The sequence below is a fragment of the Nomascus leucogenys genome, chromosome X, assembly GCF_006542625.1.
Source record: "Nomascus leucogenys isolate Asia chromosome X, Asia_NLE_v1, whole genome shotgun sequence".
Taxonomy (NCBI): Eukaryota; Metazoa; Chordata; class Mammalia; order Primates; family Hylobatidae; genus Nomascus; species Nomascus leucogenys.
Window position 1 is genome coordinate 29,320,090 of NC_044406.1, and position 22,742 is coordinate 29,342,831.

Below are 22,742 nucleotides of genomic sequence, written 5' to 3' on the forward strand. Positions count from 1 at the left end.
CTGCTTCAAGCAAGTATCATCAGTGGATGCTAAATCTAGGGGAAAATCTGGATGAAGAGCAGGAAATACACACAGTTTTAAAAGTGTGTACCCAAAGCTTATTAGTTGCAAAGGGGAAAAATTTAATTATACAGTGGACAAATTGAACAACATCTTGACTGGGTGATCAAAATGATGTACATCACCAATGAGGGCCAGATGGACTGCACAGGCCTCCAGATGTGACACCATGAGAAGAACACATCATTTTATAGTATTACAGTCAGGAATGCATAACCTGAAACTAATCATGAGGAAATAGAACGTTTCTCATTTTGGGTTTTTCTATTAAAAAGTGAAGGGGAAAGGAAATGTCATTTTAAGACAAAGGTTTGAAAAATGTCCCAGGTTAAAAAAGAGAGAGCCATGACAACTAAATCTTTTACCTGATCCTGATCCTATACTAAAAGGGAAAACTGTTATAAAATAAATGAGTGGATCCATTGACCAAAGTGAAATGTTGATGGTAGATTAGAAGTATTCTATCAATGTTAAATGTATTGAATTTGCTGTTTTCTGAATTGATAACTGTGCTGTGGTTACATAAGAGAATATTCCTATTTTTAGGTATTAGACAACGAAGCATTCAGTGGTAAAGGGCATGCAACTTACTCTCAAATACTTCAGAAAAAAAATATATGTACGTGTGTGTACATACAAACGTGTGTACATGCACACATGCATGTGTGCACAGACAACTATAAAGCAAACAGGAAAATGTTAACAATAGGTAAATTTAGGTAAAGGGTATGTGGTGTTCTTTCTCCTATTTTTATTCTCATAATTCCTGTCAGTTTAAAATTATTTCCAAATAAAAAGTAAAAATGAAAACAAAAACCAGCTAACCAAACAAAAGCTTGTAGCTCTACTCAAGGTCTGTGCCTTTTTCACCACTGTATTTACAGAGCCCAACCCCATGTCTACTCAAGTATCTGTTAAATGATGAATCAATTTCACTATACTAAACCAGTCTACCTAATAAGATAGATTTGGATAAAACACTATTCATATTCAAAGAAAAATACATAGACAAGCCTTTTAGATGACTCTTGTCTCCCAATCTCCTGCCATCCCCCACCCAGCAAATGTCAGGGGAGTGGAGTCACCTATATAGGGCAATTTGTGAATGCTTAGGGAAAAAAATTGGTTTAGGCTACTAAATCAATGGGTATATTTTTCCAGTTTGTCCCTTTTGAAAATTCCAAATCTGAAATACTAAGAGATGCTATCAGATTAACAGTCTAGGATTTAATTTAAAATGTAAGTTATTTCAAAGTCCTTAGTGTTAATTTAACTTTTTTCTGAATGGGGTTTGAATTATCTATCTTCCATTTTCACAGTAAAGCAATTTATAATTTCCACTGGCCAAAGGAGTCCTAGCTAGATGTATAATCTTACCAAGTCACTGAAGCTCTAAAGCAGCATTGTCCAGTAAAAATATGTGAGTCATATGTATAATTTTAAATGTTCTAGTGGCCAACTTAGAAACAGGTGAAATTAATTGTAACATTTAACCCATGTCAAAAGTATTGTTTTAAATGTAATCTACATAAAATCAGTTATTTTATATATATTTTTCAAATGAGATCTTTGAAATCCAGTGTATATTTTATACTTACAGCACATCTTAATTCACACTGGTCCCATTTCCAGTGCTCAGTAGCCACCTGTAGTTAGTGGCTACTTTACTGGACAGTGCAGCTCTAAGGCTTTAGGATCTTCATTTAAATAATAGTTGACAACCTACAACTCTTACATTCCTTAATTCAACATCTCCTTTGAGGGTATACAATTGAGTAGGCACATGGCCTAGCACAGGCTACGTGTTCAATAAATATTTATTAGGAGAAATGGGGAGAAAAACGGAATTCACTGAATTCAATGGTAGGGATGACCTTAACTAATCAAATCTGCTTGTATTTACAGAAATAACAATTTTCCTAACAGGAAGTGATCCCAATATTTTAGGTGCTAAACCACATTCAGAACACTTCATGGCTATTTAATCAAACCTTCAATAAAGAGCTTCTGAAGCAGCCAAAGGCCTAACTCCAGCTTTCCCAGTGGCTCCCAAAAACGGTTTTATTCATTTCCCAACCTTAATTACAAGCCTTTAAAATACAAGGGCAATACCATTGTCTTTTTTATGAGATAGAAGAAAAGGCAAGAAGAATGAAAACAAGGACAGACAGGTTTCAGGTGTCAAAAGCATAGGCTCCATATACTTCAGAGATCTTGAGAGCGGCCAGCTCTCACCTGGCTTTGTCAGAGCCTTCAGAAACCTCAGATGCTACTGAATCCAAGGTTACCATTATTTTTATCACTATAATTAGCTACAATTTACTGGTAGCTAATAATATGCCCTCAAAGGTAGTTATGATCATCTCCATTTTACAAATAAGAAAATGAACTCAAAGAATGAACATATGGCAGAATCATGACTCAAATCCACGCCTGCCTGCTTGCTCCAAAGTCTGTGTTCTTTCCACTGTGTCACTAGTAGGTATCAGAGACATTTCTAATGAGTGCCTTTCTTTGACTGGCTAAGGAGCAAACTCTCATAAAGTTTATCATTCAAATAGGGAGCTAAAGGTGTGTGGTGAGGTGGAAGACTGAGAGGGAAGGAAAAAATAATTCTTGTACAAATAAGTTAGCTGTTTAAACACACAAGAAGAAAATGCCTTTTTAAAAAATGGTTATAAATACTTGACTTTGAAGAAACATGTTAAAGCATCTTTCAAATGGAAGCCAACAGCTTACAAAAATGGCTACCATCTGAAAAGATGATTAATAGTAGACTGACTTTTCACAACAAATAGGAATCTAAACTGGTAAACACATATCCTTCTTAAGGGATTATGTATGTAATCTTAATAGTGGTTAGCATTCTGCCCTGTACAAACATTCACTCACATCAGCACTGACATGAATAATCATTTAGTATTTCACAGTAATATATAACACTCTCAAACTTAATTTTTTGATAACCATATCATGTTAAAATACTTTAAAAAAGCAATTTCCATTTTGCTCACTGGGAGGCTTTCTGTTTACAAACAGAAAATATTCCAGCCAATAAATTAAGTCAATGATACAGTTTGGATGTTTGTCCCCTCCAAATCTCATGTTGAAATGTGATTCCCAATGTTGGAGGTGGGGCCTGATGGGAGGTGACTGGATGATAGGGGCAGATCCCTTGTGAATGGTTTAGCACCATCCTAGGTGAGTCCTTGTTCCGTTCACTCAAGATCTGATTGTTTAAAACTCTAGGACCTCTCCCTCACCCGCCTTGCTCCTGCTCCCGCCATGTTACATGCCTGCTCTTGCTTCACCATCTGCCATGATTGTAAGCTTCCTGAGGCTCTCACCAGAAGCTGGGCAGATATTGGTGCCATGCTTATGCAGCCTGTAGAATCCTGAGCCAATTAAACCTCTTTTCTTTATAAATTACCCTGCCTCAGGTGTTTCTTTACAGTGACATAAGAATGGCCTAATATAGTCAGTTTCCTTTAAAAACAAAGTTTTACAGTAAAGTATTATGCTGTACTTTTGTATTTAATCCAATAGAAACAAAATGAAAACATTGTCATATAGTGTCATATTATAGATGTGGCTACCATGCAGATCAAAGCATATAATCTATTCTTGTCCATATATATCAATGTAGGCAACAACTACTAAGCAAAATACACATTGAGTTTGTTTCTTAACATTATAATGGGCTATTTTTTATACAATAAGTGCTGAATGATGATTTGTCACTTTAAAACCAGACAGAGGACTCAAGCAGTATCTAAGCTGTACAGGCTAGGCTCAGGGATGACCAAACTCCTGGGACACCCTTGAAACACCCCCATTAAAGTCCAGATGGCCACAGCTGTGGATTGTGGAGCTGTGTAGGCAGTAACCCTAGATCAAGAAAGAAGAAATACTAAAGACATAAACCCTATGATCATCACACAGTTCAGGGGCCACATGAACCAAGAGATTCTGCAGTTTTAAGCCTTTATTGCATGTCAGCTTTGTGAGGATTCTTTTCTTAAAGGCAAAACAGACTATGGGGCCCAGATGCTATGCTTAGCAGTGGAATCAGAGGCTTCCTTCAGTGGTGCAGCTACCTCCCTAATTCAAGACTGCTGGTAACACAAGGCACAGTGGTTTCTGTTCCTGAAAAAGCAGTTGCTAGGATGTCTCCCAACAGAATTGCTCCTCCCTATCAGAGAGGAAGCTCCCCCAGAGCTCTGCTCTAATGCCACAATTCCCCACACCCTAGAAAATGATGTCGACATCTAGTGCTTTGTTTCCACAGTTTTTCCTGAGCTCAGCAAATAAACAGGGTGGTGCCATTATGGCCCAGAGTGTTTTACCTCTGTCAGAATTTTAGGTCACTTCCTAAAACAGTTATATCAGAGGTTGCAAACCAATGGTCTGTGGGATGAATTCAGCCCACAGATCTGCCTGATTTGGCCGCCACAGTGTGTTTTTGTTTGTTTGTTTGTTTGTTTTTAAGTTGAGCTACATTTAAAACTGGGAGATTTCACATAAAAATGTACATATCTCGCTTTTCTCTGAAAAATCCCATGATCTAGCAACTGCAGGCAACAACTGGCTGAAGCTAAGGTACCACTCCCCTTTTAGAAAGGACAGTTTGCCTAGTTCCTATACACCATTGCTGATTCCAAACACTGCAGCCTGGCCTTGCTTCACTCATCTAGATACCTGCTGGGTTTGTGACACCCGAAATGTGTTCTGCAGAAAGGTTTAAAGATACAATGGTAAGTATCAGTGTACTCTAGTGTGTCTCAACGGCATACTATTGATGCAATAATTTGGGGCACAAGAATTCCTTGTCATGCAAGACTATCCCAGGCAATGAAAGGTATTTAGCATCCTGGCCCCTCCCATAAAATCTCAGTAGCACCCCCAAGTGGCCTCTAGAGAGGCAATACTTTCTTGGGCTGACAGCCACTGCTAGCATATTAAGGTAATGAGGTGAGTGAGCATTTCCCAGGTTTGAAGAAAAGTTGTTAGCCTTGTCTTGAGAGAACTTTTAGGATTGCAAAATAAAAGAATCATTAATTTTTCTGGTTGGTCTGGCCCAGTAATAATTGTTGAACAAAACATAGTATGTATATGAGTATAAAGCTTTCAAACTTTCATCTATTTTTTTGCTGCTTTGGAGGTTTTGATTTTAGATCATATCTACTGAGCCGTATCTGTGTATCAAGTACTGTGCTAACTGCTTTACCTCATTTAATCCCTAAAATACTTCCATGAGAGAGGTAATATTATCATCCACATTTTGCAAATAAGGAAACTGGAAGTTCAGAGAGGGCAAATAAATGGCCTGTGGTTACACAGTCAACCAGTAGCAAAGCTAGGATACAAATTTAAGGTTATGCTCTTAACCATTATTCTTCTGTACTACTGGCTACCTGGTAAGACTCTGATGATGTCATAACTCTTAACAACAGTTTAAAGCAAACCTTGCTTTTAAAACAGAAGAGTTTTTGTACTAGAGTGTGAATTCTTCAAGTTAAACAGTAACAAAAAGTGGCTGATATTGAGGCATAACAAATGGTCTTTTACTGGCAGAGATAAGAGTTCCATTTTCAGGATTTTTCATGCATATATGTAAAGGTGCTACCAAATAACAAGGGAGAGAGGAATACAATAGTTATTATTTCCCCTAAATAAGCCTTCTAAATAATTTATGAAACAGTCATCCTATAGGATTTTTATTACAGTAGAGACCATTTTGAAATAGTCACATATTCACTGCATCTATCTCATATTCTGTAAGTCTCAAGAGATATACTATGAGACTGAAATAATAATATTAAAATAATCCTCAAAAACATTTTCAATTTAAATATGGCCTCCAGAAACAATATATTCATATTTAATTTAAACTTAACACCCCCCACAAAGAATATGTTAGCTGCCACATTAAAATTATACATAAAAATATTTATAAATATGCATAAATATATAGACTATACACACAGAAATTTCAGCTGAGAGGACACAGAGGCAAGAATACCCCAGTAGCAATGAGCACACCCAGCACCCGGTTCTTGATTTCTAATTGCATTCTCTCTTTAATAAAGGGAACCAAGGCCCTGTGGAGAAATGGATGATTCTAAAACTGGGGCAGGGAATATATAGGATGAGCCTGGTGCATCTTGTAGTACCAGAAAGTAACGAAGTACTAAAAAATCAAAATCCCATGATGATGAGGGCATGTCGAAATGACACAGGAGCCAACTGAAGGAGCTCCCAATGGTCAAAGCTGGAAAAATTTGAACACCAAAATAAATAAAGTAGTATTATATTATGATCCAACATATAAAATAAATAGCCATGAGCCCATACTGATATAAAGAAATGACTGAATGAATGAATGATAAATGAGGGGTGGGGGGAGCCTCCCACGAAGAAAATCCCAAACAATTTACATAGATAATTCACCTCAAGGAGGTGGAGCATAACCTCCCACCTCTTAAGTGTGGACTGCACACAGTGACTGCTTTCCAAAGACCACAATACAGGAAAGGGGTGTTTAAAAAAAAAAGATTACAGTGAAGAAACCTGGCAAACATGTTCTCAGCCAGGTGATCAAGGTCAACATCAACAGTGATAAGTCATGTTGATAGTATGGACTGTTTGTATGATGTGATGAGAATGTGAGAATGGCACTTTATCTTTGTGGTCTTCCTCCTCAAAACCCATAACCCCATTCTACCCATGAGAAAACCATCTGACACATTCCAATTGAGTGATAGTCTACAAAATACCTGATCAGTACTCCTCAAAAACAAAAGTCTGAGAAACTGTCACAGCCAAGAGGAGTCTAAGGAGACATAACAACCAACTGTGATGGGGTTTCCTGGATGGAATCCTGAAAGAGGAAAAAAAACATGTTCAGTAAAAGTTAAGGAAATCTGAATATAGACTTCAGTTAATAATAATGTTTCAATATTGGTTCACTAATTTTAACAAACGTACCATGCTAATGTAAGCTGTTAATAATAGGGGAAACTGAGTGCAGGGTATATGGGGACTCCCTGTACCATCTTGTCAATTTTTCTGTAAAACTTAAACTGTTCTAAAAAATAGAGTTATTTAAAATTAGAAAAAAAAAAAATACCTCAAGATGGTTTATCAACCCTGGCACAGAAATTTAATTCACATCTCCAGCTCTGAAAGCGACTTCTTTTCAGTAGTCTAGAAATCTGAGAAAACGAAAAGATGGTTATCTTTTTGCTAACTTCCCAACTCAATATGGAAAATAACAAAAAACTAGTAGACTTCTGGTGCCTCAAAGTAACAGCAGACAGGATGCTAGACCACACTTTCAGGGCAGGTTGGCTCTTTCCCAAGTATCCTTACAAGCTGAATCTTCTTTTCTTTTAGGTCAAAAATATATTCTACAGCAACTAAATTCTACATGATCCCACAGAAGAAAGCAAAGGTTCAAAAAGAAAAACAAGTCCACTGCTTATTTTCTTAAGTCAACACCTGGTTCTGACTTAGCATCCTGAGCCTCCATTCTATTTAGAAAAGAGATTAAGCCCAGGCCTATGAAGCATGCATATAATTTTTTTTTTTTTTTTTTTTTTTTTTTTGAGACAGGCTAGAGTATAGTGGCAAACTCACGGCTCACTGCAGCCTCAACCTCCTAGGCTCAAGTGATCCTCCCATCTCAACTGCCCAAGTAGCTGGGACTATAGTTGTGCACCACCATACCTGGCTAATTTTTTTTATTTTTCATAGAGATGGGGTTTCACCATATTGCCCAAGCTGGTCTCAAACTCCTGGGCTCAAGTGATCCACCCACCTGGGCCTCCCAAAGTGTTGGGATTACAGGTGTGAGCCACCACGCCCGGCCTATATGATTTTTAATTGCATAGCACAAAGTGTGTATAACTTTTTGAAAAATGCTACCTCTATTATAAACTCTGTTTTCTGTTTAGTTCTGTTTAGTGAAAAGCTATATATATATATATATATATATATATATATATAGAGAGAGAGAGAGAGAGAGAGAGAGAGAGAGAGAGAATAGTAACCTTATTCACTTATTTTGACAGATGAGCACTCTCTCTCTCCATTTAGAGATTATCCGCATTCTCAGTAAACCTAGTAATTCAATGTTAATATTATCATTTTAGGGCAGATATTGGCTTTTATCAAAGCTATCATACATACAAATTTCTAGTTGATCTCCTGAGTCAACTTCATTTTACAACCACAGTAGAGCTAAAATAACATACCCTGTTTATACATTTAATTTTGCAGTTTACCAAACTTTCTTATTTTTTAATTTCTCACTTTGATTATCCAAAAAAAAAATGAACTTCAAGTATGAGCAAGAAGCACTGTGCACTGACATAAATGCTGTTTCTACCATGTGTAATATTTTTTTCTACTTTCTGATACAACAATGCGAAATCCATCCCACATTTTTTTTTTTTTTTGAGAGGGAGTTTTGCTCTGTTACCCAGGCTGGAGTGCAATGGCAAGATCTCGGCTCACTGCAACCTCCACCTCCTGGGTTCAAGCGATTCTCCTGCCTCAGCCTCCCAAGTGGCTGGGATTACAGGCACCCTCCATCATGCCTGGCTAATTTTTGTATTTTTGTAGAGATGGGGTTTCACCATTTTGGCCAGGCTGGTCTTAAACTCCTGACCTCAGGAGATCTGCCCACCTTGGCCTCCCAAAGTGCTGGGATTACAGATGTGAGCCACTGCGCCCAGCCTTTTGTTTGTTTTTTGCCATCCCACATTCATGTTAACCCCCTCCTAAATGCCTACAAAGTTTTCTCCCTTTCGTAAATGCCTATAAAAGTCACTGTGTGTTGATTATCACTTTCAGCACTTAGTATATTAACTTTTTATTCTCCTCTAGGATTTTTCACTATAAATCTTGAGAACGAGAACCAAACATGCTCTTTTGGCTACAGTGCCTTGTACATACTAAATATTCAATATAAATGATAAAATATAGGCCTTGAAAATAACTGGAAATCTAATTTGCTCTGGTCAAGGTGTTTCAAGGTCTTAGTTGCATCAATTCCTAAATGACATTATTTTAAAAGAAAGACAGAACAACCTATTGGTGACATATGCCAGAGGCAGATCATCTGCACATTTTATTACTTAAAGAGATTACTTAGAACAGTGTTTTTCAAATGGTGGGTTTTGACCTATTAATGTATTGTATAACAAATGTACTAGGTGATGACTATAAGGGTAAAAGAAAAAGAAATAACAAAATATCGAAGTGTTTCACACACATTAATGGCAAATACTAATTCAAAAAACTTGTTTCAGGTATGTGCATATGTACTAGATCACGATTAAAATGTATTTCTTACTGTGGGTTTGAGAAATAGTGACTTCAAATATGGTGATATATTTTAAGTTATACAAGGAAAAATATTACTACTTTCCTTGTTACCTTCTTCTAAATAGATGGCAGCTTTCTGATTACGAAGCAAAATGGAAGTACTGGAGAAACTCTCTGGATATGAAAGTTGAAATGACTTAACTCTCACGTTATGAATTTCTGTGTGATTTCTCTCAAGTGCAGCCTAGATGTGTTCATGTAGAATCCTCACATACCTATAGGAGGCTCCTGCCTTCTAATATATTTAAAAGATTTTTTTAAAAATGAATAATCAGTCTCATTAACCCTGAAATCCAAGATCACAACTATGGGAATTTCCTAGTGGAAGAGTTTGAAAGATTAACAGAAATGCTATTTATAATCATTAACTACACAATTTCTAATCCATTGCCCATTCATTTAATAAAATCTAAGCTTGGCGATACAGAAGACCCATGTCCTCGTAGTGAGAGAAACACACTGGCAGTTATAATAGAGTGGGGTTGAGTTCTATAATAAGTAGTCACAAAAAGAAACAATGAAGGTAGAACAAAGAGAAGGAGAGCTGAGGAAAGCTTCAGGGAAGAGATAACATTTAAGCTGGATTACAAAAAATAGGTTTTTTGTTTAAAATAAAAACAACAGAATTATAAAGCTGGAAGAAACTCCACATCATCTAACCCAGTAGTTCCCAACCAGGGGTGACTTTTCCCTGCAAGGGACATTTGGCAACGTCTGAAGATATTTTTGGTTGTCATACTGAGGAAAGGTGCTACTGACATCTGACAGGCAGAGTCCAGAGATGCTGCTAAACATCCTACACTGCACAGGACAGCCCCTGACAACAGAAAATTATCCAGCCCAAAATGCCAATAGTGCCAAATCTGAGAAACCCTGAACTCAACCCAAATACAAACACTTCACACAAGAAGATAACTAAAGGCTGGAGGGATTTTAAAACTTGTTAAAAGCCAAGATTATTAAACGGGTGTCACAACATCTTGCCTAAGTATTTAATTCACAGCACATACCCATGCTGGATACTAGGAAACAGATGTTATAAAAAGTGGGAACATTTTCATAAGGTAGAAAGATAAACTAGATGTAGAAATCACGGCTGATATTGTTATGTAGTCTTTCCTGATACAGATCTACCAATGGCTCAAAGCAAGAATTATGGTTACAATACCACTAACAAAATTATACCGTTATTTGTTCATAATACTGTATTTACCATCTGCTTAATTCAGTTATTCAACATGGATTTGAGAATAAGAAAAATTACAAAAGCTAGGAAGTTGGAAGATTTGTATATCCCACACACATCTAGTTATTTCTTGGGGACAGATCTTTCAATCTCCACCAGCTCCAATGCTGGGGATCTGGCACCTGAGTAGGATTAGCCCCTTTTATTCAAAATAAACTGCTAAATTACCCTTGTATTTTCTGGTGAGGTTTCTAATAGCAAATGAATTGTCCAAAGAACTTGTAACTCCCACTAGCAGTAGTAGTAGTACTAGTACTAGTAGTAGCAGTAGCAGCTGCTGTTCTTAGGGCCTAAATCTAAACACATGAAATCACTTGGACATCTTTTATTTTGTCATCCTTGCTCTTAAATGCACAAAGGACACGGAATATTAATGGAGGGGAGGGTGTAAACATGTTAACAGTAATACAGATTCATTTTCAAAAAAGAAATATACTCCTTACCTCCAATTTTTCAACTGGTGAAAATTCAACTAAGATAATTCGTCCAGTTTGACACGACAAAATCCACGGTCAAAAACTTGAAGAAAAGGCTGAAGACAGTGTCCTGAAAAATAAAAGGCTAATGAGGTAAGATTCAAACTGTGAAAGCTTTAAATAGAACAGTGTGAGCAAGTGATATAGTGTATGAATAAAAGGTCATGAAAAAGCAGGCAGCCATTTTACTACATGAAATTTCAGTGAATGAAATTTATGTTTAATTGATACTAAGAGAAAGTTTTCCTGACTGCCTGAGCCAGCCTGCTCCTCTCTCGTCACCTCGAGTGCCTAAGGTAGAGCGTTACAACAGCAGAGGGGACGAACAAAGCTTTCCTGAGATTTTAGCTTTAGAGAAAGCTACCAAGAGGAGCTTTAGCTGCATCCCTGGAAAACCATCAGGAGTCCCTGCAGCTTCCCAAGATGTACTAGTCATTAAAATTTAATGAATTTGATTGCAAAACTGTGCTGAGGCCCTTTTAGGGCCATAGGTCTTTAAAATTTAAAGGACTCCATGGTGAGTCTGATTTAGTCTCTGGTAAAATAGAGGAACTTCTTAAAATTCCCATACCCCAAGTAAGCACCACACCCGCACCGCAAGCCCACAATAATGAAGAGAGTATACAATCTTTTCTTCTGGTTTTTTGTTTGTTTGTTTTTCCCTGCTACCCTACCTTTTCTCAATAGGATTGGAACTGTTTACTCAGGATTGGAAGACCTTCCCCATGACCCAACCCACAAAAATTACTAATCTAACATTCAGGAATAGCTTTAACTTCTTCAAGAATCACTTTATCATAAGCCTTAATAAAACAATAGAGTTATACATTTAACAATTCAATAAATGACTACATATTTCAAGTTAACCAAATAGCTCTTGTGAATGAGAAAGCAGTTTGTCCATACATAAATATTTCAGCTAATAGCAAAAGTGACCAAATTGAACAATCACAATTTTGCAACCTTTAATTACATAACTAATTCATGCACCAGTAATCAATGGATGGTAAAAGCATTAGGTAAAAGGTTGGGCTTCACAAAGGGATCAAACTGTCACCACTTGAACCCTCTGATGAATCTTCACAATACTTAAGGTGAAATGACCAGATATGTGCCTCCAGATGTGATGTAATATGAAGTGACCACAAGCACTCTTGCCCACCCCTCCAAGAAAATATATTCTGAACCTAATTAAGCATATAGATCTAATTTCCGGTCCATATGAAATAAGAGGATAAAGAAACAAGTTAAATACCTCACCAGAATGGCATAGTCTGAGGATGAAAAAAAGCAGACAGGATTGTTATAAATTATAAGAGAATTAAGAGACTTAAGGGGTATAACCAAATACAATGAGCAGATCCTGTTGCAAACAAACCAACTATCAAAAAAAGAATTTTTTTTAGACAATTAGGGAAATTTAAGGATGGACTAAGTACAGGTGACCCTTGAACAGCACAGGTTTGAATTATGTGGGTCTACTTATATGTGGATTTTTTTCAATTAAAAAAAAAAGTTACATCAAGTGTGCCTGCCTCTCCTTCCACCTCCTCCCCTTTTTCTGCCTCTGCCATGCCTGAGACAGCAAGACCAACCCCACCTCTTCCTCCACCTCCTCAGCCTCTTCAACATGAAGATGACAACGATGAAGACCTTTATGATGATCTACTTCCACTTAATGAGTAGTAAATATATTTTTCTATTTTAACATTTTTTCTCTAGCTTACTTTATTGTAAGAATACAGTAATATATGTAACATACAAAATATGTTAATTGTTTATATTACTGATAAGAATTCTGTTCAACAGTAGGCTATTAGTAGTTAAGTTTTGGGGGAGTCAGAAGTGGCACATTGGCTAGGCACAGTAGCTCACGCCTGTAATCCTAGTACTTTGGGAAGGCAAGGCGGGAGGATCCCTTGATCCCAGGAGTTCAAGACTGGCCTGGGCAACATGAGGAGACCCTATCTCCACAAAACAATATAAAAAAGTAGTCAGGTGTGGTGGTGCATGCTCATGGTCCCAGCTACTCAGGAAGCTGAGGTGGAAGGATCACTTGAGCCCAGGGGATTGAGGCTGCAGTGAGCCATGATCATGCCACTGCACTCCAGCCTGGGGGACAGAGTGAGACCCTGTCTCAAAACAACGACAACAACAACAAAAGTTCAGGTGGATTTTTGACTCTGCAGGCAGTCAGCACTCCTAACTTCGGCTTTGTTCATGGGTCAACTGTATTGTATGTGCTATTAAGAACTGTATTGTATGTGCTGTGTAAGATAATAACATTGTAGCTACGTAAGAAAATGTGTTGTTTTAGAGATGTTACATTATTGGGGAGTGAAATTATGTCTTGGCTATGCCTTAAATTCTTGGAAAAAAGAGGAGTAAGGAGATGAAACTAGTATGGTAAAACGTACATAACTGTAGCATCAGAGGTTCATTGGACCTTTCATTTGTGTACATTTAGAAATGTTCAAATAAAACGTTCAAATGTCAAGTACCTACAAATAAACAAGGGTATTTGACATTCACAGGCCTAACGTAAGATAATTGTTCAAGGCTATCATTACAAGTGAGTAGCAAGGATGTTGCTGGATGCTGAAAACAATGATTTGAAAATGAGATATGAGGGCGGTTCAGAAGCAGAATCACCACTAGAAGTATAGGAGCATTGACTATTGCTGGGAAAGAAGTACAAGGCAGATAAGCTTTTTGCCCTTCTTAAGATTCAGAAGGATAAGGCAAACAAGACTGGCTAGGATTTCATCAAGAGTGACTGGAGAGGCAACAAAGGAAGCCTTGAGTGCCAAGAAAGACAGCAAATGAACTGGAAAGCAAAGATGCATCTCTTTTAGAACTGGAAAAATTGAGACATGTCTAAAAAGAGAGAAACGGACTATATGTGTAGGGATGAGAAAGGACTAGTGACACAGCAAGCTTTCTAACAGGGCAGAGAGGTTGGCAAATTCCAGAGCTGGTGGTACCATGTTCTAGAAATGGGGTGGGAGGCGGTGAGGATGAGACATGAAGGAGTAATCTCCCAATTGTCTCAATCTTCAGGACATGAGTCATGGGGTCAGGATATTATATGACTTACAGAAAGAAGAAAGCATAACATGATAAAACTGGGAAGTCAGTGAGCATCTGCAGACAAGAGTTACCTGGCCATTATAGCTGAAACACAATGTTGTAATAGTAATAGACAAAGAACATACGCCATTCACCAGGTGTGGGACTACAGATGAGTTACTTAACCTCTTAGGCCCGGTTTCCTAATCCTTTGCTTAATATCACACCTATCATATACTTACCTCACAAGGCTGCTGTGGGTTATTAATTTACATAGAAGGAAAAAAGTTTGTAAAGCACAATGTTCATTGATTAGGTTGTTTGAGGGTTCTCATATGGCAGAAATCTAGGAATCTCAGCAGAATTGCCTTTTTTTTTCCTATTTCACAAGGGCAGATATATATTATACCTACATATAGGTATGCTAAGACAGAAGTTGTGATTGCAAAAGTGTAACTAGGAAAGTATTCTCTTCCATGAGAGGAGAAAACTTTAGTTGATATTATGCATCCTAATTTCAATAGCAGTTAAGAGGGATTTCATATTTTGAGTCATTCCAGATGTAGCTGAAATTTAAATAAACCTGTCCATTGTCAAGGTCTAGCAATTGACCAAGGTTGAAGAGACTTAAAATATTGCTGAGTGTTTAGGAAACAATTTACTTATATTTACGCACATACAATGTAATCTTTCAATTAAAAATGTATATAATTATACAAGTGAGTACAGCTATATAAAACAAAGCTTAAACAGAACTAGGGCTGAGTCTGAAGTCTTAGAGAAAATGACAGTCTTTGCCACTTCTAAGAAAATCCTGCCCATAAAGAGCCAACAAAGCACCTCCCTATCTGAAGGCAAGGAATAGGGTTGGTCAAAATATAAGAAATGCCTTTCTTAAAAGTGTCAAAGAGCCAAAACAGAAGGACAAAAGGGAAAATCCTCTTCACCCACTTTCGGGTTGGGACCCTGAAGGGCTGCACCTTAGAAATAAGGGTGAACCACAATGAATCAATTCATACACTGAATGCGATGTGGCCTTGAGTCATCTGGTTGGCCCAGGAAGGTCTCTCTAAAGCTGAGATTTGATTAAGCAACTCTGGATTTTCTGGATTCCCTTAAGCAGATGTACACACACACACATACACTCCTTTCTGAAAAACTATCATCCTTGGTCTCAAATGATTTTTCAAATAATTTTTCAAATACAATGCCCAGCATGCAATTAAAGACAATCAGGCACACGAGGAAACATGATAAGATGATCAGAACAGACTCAGAAGGACTCCAAGTATTGGAATTATCAGACATGGATTTTAAATTATGCTTGCTATGTTCAAGGAGATGAAAGCCAAACTTAAAAATCTCAGCAATGACCTAGAAATCATAAAATGTGACACAGCAGAATTTGGGTGTTTTTGAGACCGGGTCTCGCTCTGTCACCCAGGCTGGAATGCGGTGGCGTGATCACGGCTCACTGCAGCCTTGACCTCTGGGGCTCAGGTGATCTTCCCACCTCAGTCTCCTGAGTAGCTGAGACTATAGGCATGCACCAGCATGCCCAGCTAATTTTTGTATTTTTTTTTGTAGAGATGGGGTTTTGCCATGTTGCCCGGGCTACACAGCAGATTTTTAAAAGAAGCAAAGAATAATTTTATTACTGAGAAATGCAAAAACCGAAATTAAGAATTCAATAAACAGGTCTAACAGCCAATAGACACTGTTGAGACAGTGAACCAAAAGATAGGTCGGGGGAAAATAAAACGCTCAGAATGAAGAGAGGGTAAGAAACATGCAAGATACAGTGAGAAAGGTCTAATATCCAAGAGTTAATCAGAATCCCAGAAGGAAAAGAGACAGAATGGGGCAGAGGCAATATTTGAATAAATGTTCCAAAAATTATGAAACCTGTCAAACCACATGTGTAACAATCTCAATGAATTCCCACCAGACAAAGGAAAGTTTTAAAGCATCCTGATGGAGGGGCAGCAGGGGCAGGGGTGGGGAGATTACTTTCAAAGAAGCAACAGTTAGATTGATAGCTTAATTTTCAACAACAAAAATGGCAGCTAAAAGACTGTGTATCTCCAAGGAGCATGAAGAAAACAACTGCCAACCTAGTATTCCACTGAGGAGAAAATATCCTTCAAGAAAAAAATTAAAATACAGGCTCAGACAAATAAACACAGAGTTCATCTCCAGCAAACCCTCACTAAGAATGAAGCAAAAGAAAACTGCCTCAAGATGGAAGGTCACAGATAGAGAGAGGAATGAAGACCCATGAAGTTCAAATAAGCATGTGAAATCTAAACGAATATTGACTGTATAAAATAATGTCTTGTAAGGTTTAAAATACATACAGAAAATTAAATTACAGGACAACAATATGTATGTCACAAGGTAGGTAAATGGAACTAAGGTGCTTTAATATTCTTGCTTCAACTAGGAGGAAGGTAGAAGTAAGTATCAGTTAACACTAGACTTTGGTAAGTGAAGAATACATGCTATAAATGCTAGGGTAATCACAAAAAGAATAAAAATGAATAAGTGATATCTGAAGTAATAAAGGAAAAAGATATAAAAATAGTCAAATAAAAGACAAGGGGAAAAAGAAATACAGAGCTAGTAGAATAAAAATGCAATGCTGTACTTAACCCCAAAATGTCAATAATTATATTAAGTATAAATGAATCAAATGTTTCAAAAAAGAACAATTATCAGATTGGGTTAAAAAAAACATCTACAAATATATGTTGCTTTCAAGAGCCCCATCTAAAACTTAAGAATACAGAAAGGTTAAAAGTAAAAGGATAAACATATATCATGCAAACATTAGCTAAAATAAAGATGGTATTGCTATATTAAAGATGGTGTTGCTATATTAGTTTCAGACAAAATAGAATCAAAGAAAAAGGATCACTAGAGTTAAAAAGAGTCCCTTCATAGTCATAAAATGCTTAGTTCACCAGAACAATATAACGAACTAAATTTGTATGCAGTTGATAACATGGACTCAAATTATATATAAAGCAAAGGTTGACAAAACTTCTCGGAGAATTAGACATGCATTTAGTATCTCAGGGGCAAATTTTAAGACATCTCTTGGCTGGGTGTGGTGGTTCATGCCTGCAATCCTAGCACTTTGGGAGGCTGAGGCAGGCGAATCATTTGAGGTTCGAGACCAGTCTGGTCAACATGGTGAAACCCCGTCTCTACTAAAAATACAAAAATTACAAAAATTAGCCAGGTGTGGTGGCACGTGCCTGTAGTCCCAGCTACATGGGAGGCTGAGGCAGGAGAATTGCTTGAATCCGGGAGGCAGGGGTTGCAGTGAGCTGAGATCGCACCACTGTACACTCCAGCCTGGGCAACAGGGCAAGACTCCATCTCAAAAAAAAAAAAAAAAAAAGAAAGAAAGAAAGAAAAGATATCTCTCTCAGTAGTTAAAAGAATAAGCAGACCAAAAAAGTTAGTAGGGACAGAGATACAATACAATTACCAAACTTGATCAATGGACATATATAGAATGCTGTATCCAGTAACTGCAGAATATATGCTTTTCGAGTGCTTACATATTTGCAAAAACTGTCCACATGCTAAGCCATAAAGTAAGTCTCAGGGCATTTTAAAAGATTGAAATAACTCAAAGAAAGTTCTCTAAGGAAAATGTGTTAAAGCCAGAAACAAAATACAAAAAATACACAGTTAGAAAATTCTCATATTACTGGAAATTAAGAAATATACTTTAAAAAAACCCATGGATCAAAAAAGAAATTACAGTGGGAATTTTAAAATATTGTGAAATAATGAAAATATTACATCTCAAAAATGATGGGATGCAGGTAAAGCAATACTTGAAAATGAAATGTATAGCTTTAAATATGTATGTCAGGAAGGAAACAAGGGTTAAACACCTACCTACCCATCTCAAGAAGTTAGAAAGAAAAAGAGCAAAGTAATTCCTAAAAAGGTATATAAAATATACCTGAATATAAAAGCAGATATTAACAAAACAAACACTTGAAGAATACTATTAGTATTTTTAAAACTGCATCTGTAATTAAAAGCTTTCCCCACAAAGAAAATTCTAGGCCTAAATGGCTTCACTGCTAAAATCTATCATGCATTTAAAGAAAAAATAAAACCAAACTTAACCTAAACTCTTCCAGAGAATCAAAAAGCGCGTATCTTCCTTAGCTCATTTTACAAGGCTACTAAAGCCTGACAAGGACAGTACAAGAAAAACAAAATTTCAGGCCAATCCCACTCACGAACAAAGATCTAAAATTCCAAAGTAAAATTAGAGGAAAATGTGATGTTGACCATGCTAGGTTTATTTCTGGAATGCAGTTTATTTAGCATTAGGAAATCAATCAATATAATTTGACTTGAGGAATATCCTATAGTTATATTAACAATAGGAAAAACATTTGATAAAATCCAGTATCTATTCATGATGTAAGCTCCTAACAAACTAAGGACAGAATGAAACTTCCTTAATCTGATGATAGCTAGAAGAAAATTAAAGTAAACATCATATTTAATGGAGAAATGTTCAAAGTTTTCCTTTCAAGAAAGGAAACAAGACAATAGCGCCACTATTACTACTTCTATTCCGCATTATAATAGAAATACTAGCCAGTACAGTAAGATAAGAAACAAAAGTATAACATTTCGAAAGGAAGAAACAAGACTTTATTTGCAGATAAGAAGATTGAATACATAGTAAAAGATCAAATACATACTCTAAAGATATATGACTAAAAGTTTAGCAAAATTGTTAGATACAAGGTCAGTATAAAGATATAAACAAAATAATGGCTATAAACATTTACAATATCAAAAAATATCAAATATCTACAAATAAAACTCTCAAAAGTTGTGAACAATCTTCTGGAGAAAATCACAACCATTACTGAAAGAAATTAAAGACCTAAATAAATGGAGTAATGTATCATGTTCATGAATTAGAAAATGATAAAGATGTCAATTCTTCCCAAATTGATCTCTAGATTCCATGCAGTTCCAATCAGAGTAGCAACAGGTTTTGTGGGTGTGTGTGGAAAATGACAAGATGATATTAAAATCAAAGAAATGTGCAAAGGGCCAAGAATAGCGAAGATGCTTTCGAAGGACAATGTGGAAGAACTTGTTCTACTAGATACCAAGTTTTATGATAAAACTATAATAAACAAGACAATGTGGCATCAGTACAAGTAGAGACAAACAGACCAAAGGAACAGAACAGAAAGCACAGAAACAGAACCACAGATATATGGACATTTGATTCCTGACAATAGCAGGGAAATGGTGTGCTGGGAAAATTAGCTATCCATATAGGAAAAAACAGCATTATCCCCTACCTCACACAAAATACAAAAATCAATTTCAGGTATATGCTAGATCTATATGTGAAAGCCAAAACAATAAAGCTTCTAGATGAGAGAATACCTTGGAGGTAATCTTATGAGAATACCATGAAATAGAAAAAGCATGCCACACAGTGGGAGAAGATATTTACAACCAGCAAGGGCTCATTTCCAGCATATAGTAAAAAACTCCTACAAATCGGCAAGTCAAAAAGACAAGGAAGTACATGACACATTTTTGAAGGAATTCCGCCCAAAATAGTCATGAAAGCACAAACCTGTTACCTGGAAGATTTAGTTAAAAATACTAACATTCTCCCTGAGATTTAGAGAATATTAACTTTTAACTACATATTAATATTAAAAAAAAATTTAACTGCTCATATTTCAATAAACCAGTTCTCCCATTCCTTATCCAATCTAAACTGTAAAAGAAATAATTACTCTTGAAAAGTCCTGTTGAAGAAATTTTTGCCTACTCCAAGGTCACAAAGACATTCTCCACAAACTGAGATCTACCTACATATCCCTCAACAATAATATATAATGATCTATTCATACAGTGGAATAGTATACAGTAATGAGAACGAACAGTCTACAACTACATACAATATAAATACATCTCAAATTCACAATGTTGCATAAAAGAAGTCAGAGACAAAAGAGTCCATTTAGATAAAGTACAAAAGTAGGCAAAACTAATCTGTGGTGTTAAAAGTTAGGAAAATATGCAGGGATGGGGGTGGAGGGGGGTAAGGTAGTAAGAATTTCTTGATCTGGGTGCTAGTACACAAGTGTGCTCAGTTGGTGAAAATTCACTGAGTTGTTCACTACCGTACTTTCTGTGTACTTTCTGCATATTAAGCTTCAGTAAGAGGTTTTTTTTTTTTTTTAACTGTAAAGGAGTACATTTTTCAAAATTGTTTAGAGAATATGAGAACAAAAAAGTTTGAAGTTCATTGCTTCAGGGTAAAGCACAAAAATCAGATAATCAAATTTTAAAAAGCAATATACTAATTACCAAAAATATACAACAGGTGTCAAACCAACTAGTGACTCTCAAACTTACAGTAATATTGGTTTGAAACTATTTGAACCCAATTGATAAACTGACTTATATCTAGACTTAGTGACTAGTGTTGATTCATAAAGATTTCAGATAAGCAACTTGATCTTGTAGGTTTTTGTTAAACGAGAGGGTTTTTACATCTTAGAAGTTAACTAACAACTAGATTTACACATCTAGTCAAACTCCCTAATTTTACAAATGAAGAAACCGAGGTCTTTTGAAGTTGAGTGATTTCTTCAAGGTCATAAGAAGCTCTGAATATGTCTAAACAATTCAAATTATTTAATTAAGTTCACCTCCTCCCAATTTTCTGTAACTTCTAGGGGATTTCCACCTACCAAGAGAGTTTGTTTACTGGCAGTGTCTCTCAATACCCACTATAGTCAACTGAAACATTTTTATCCAAACAACTCAAAATTAATTTCTTTGCCATCCATGACTAATAACCAAATGCTATTTCTGTGGCATAAAAGACTTTGTAAAAGTAAAGTTCATGATGTGCAGCCTAACAGATAACTTGCTGTTTACACTAAATGATGACTTTGACATCAAACTGAAGGCATGTGTGAAAAGTTAGAGTAACAATGGCACCTGTTACGTATGGTATCCCTGAAAAAAAACAAAAAGACTCGATTGTTGCCACAAATCAAAACCAAGGATTTTCTAAAAGTGCATATAAACAAATGTTCTAAATTACTGAAATTATACTATTAATTTATTAAATCAATCATAACTATGATGAGTACTAAAAAATTAAATTCTCCAATTCATTTCAATTAGCTTCTATATCCAAGAAGTATGCTTAACACTTTTAATAGGAAGAATGACCTGTCATTTTGAAATCAAATCCATCAAAAGTGAATAGTGCATAAAATAACTCATTTAGTCCCATGAAAACACAGTTTTAAATCATAAAAATGCTTTAGCCTACACTCCATCACCATAGTGTTCTTTCCACTGTAATAGGACTCTCTCCTTTTATTTCAACCTATAAAGTTCAGTGCCAAGATAAATCCCTGGACTTGCCATCCCTAGAGGAAACACCTAGCCTTCGAGTATGTGCAGAAAACTTAAAACTAAAACAGAAAATGGTTTTATAGCCACAGAAATCTATTCACTAAAGAACTGGAGGTCTCCATGATATAAAAACAAATAATTAAAAATGACTTAACAACTAAGTGCAACATGGTATCCTGGAACAGCAAAAGGACATTAGTGAGATTCTGGTAAAATCGAGTAAAATCTACAGTCTCGCTAACGATAATGTACCAATGTTAATGTCTTAGTTTAGACAAATGTACCAGGATTATATATACTTGGGTGAAGAGTATATGGGAATTCTGTACAATCTTTGCAACTTCATTGTAAGTCTAAAATTATTCCAAAATAAAAAGCTTATTTAAAAAGAAATGACTTAGCAAAAACTACTAAAAGTTGAGAAATTTGTACCTCAATTCTGACTCAATTAAATGCCCACAGTCAATATCTTTCTTCAAATGATGATCTCCATCAACACAAGGCCTAAATGGGGAAATGGAGTGGGTTCACAGAAGAATGCTATTTCTCCAACATTAAAAAATAAAATAACCCCCCCTAAACCCCTTAAAAAATACTTCAGGCAGGAATGAAAAGTCTGAAACCATTCCTCAGTAGAAAGGAAAGAGAAGAATCCTATTTAGTGCAAAATATGTGGGCAGTGGACAGCCAAGCAGACAAAGGTATTCTAGAGATCTTAGACCAGTCAAGCTGAATAATTAAAAAATACGTAACATTTCTTATGCACTCACTTATGGGTCAGGTGCTATTTTAAACGCTACACATGTACTAACACATTTAATCCTCTCAAGAACCCCAAAAGGGAGGCACTACTTTTATCTACATTTTACAGATGAGAAGTTCTGTAAGTAATGGAACAGAGATTTGAAGATAAGCACTCTGAGTGGACAGTCCATGCGCTTAACCACTATACTATACAGCCTTTTGAGGAGCCAAGCCAGAAAAAAGCTACTGCCTTCTAGAGACCAGTCTCCACTACTTACCCTCAGCCTCCACCAGAGGAGAGAGTT

At 36.3% G+C, this 22,742-nt stretch overlaps 1 protein-coding gene across 4 annotated transcripts in view; it reads right to left on the reverse strand.

Moving 5' to 3' along the window:
- Positions 1–22,742, reverse strand: part of TAB3 (TGF-beta activated kinase 1 (MAP3K7) binding protein 3) — a 61,444-nt gene that overhangs the window by 32,897 nt on the left and 5,805 nt on the right. For 3 of the 4 annotated variants that reach the window (XR_004028756.1, XM_030807318.1, XM_012500892.2), the window contains exons 2-4: positions 11,140–11,242; positions 7,190–7,274; positions 6,837–6,940 (exon numbers count right to left, since the gene is read on the reverse strand). The gene's annotated coding sequence lies outside the window, so the exon portion shown is untranslated. Of the gene's footprint in view, positions 1–6,836; positions 6,941–7,189; positions 7,275–11,139; positions 11,287–22,742 lie in introns of those variants that run through there. The other variant, XM_030807317.1, reaches the window with a different exon arrangement.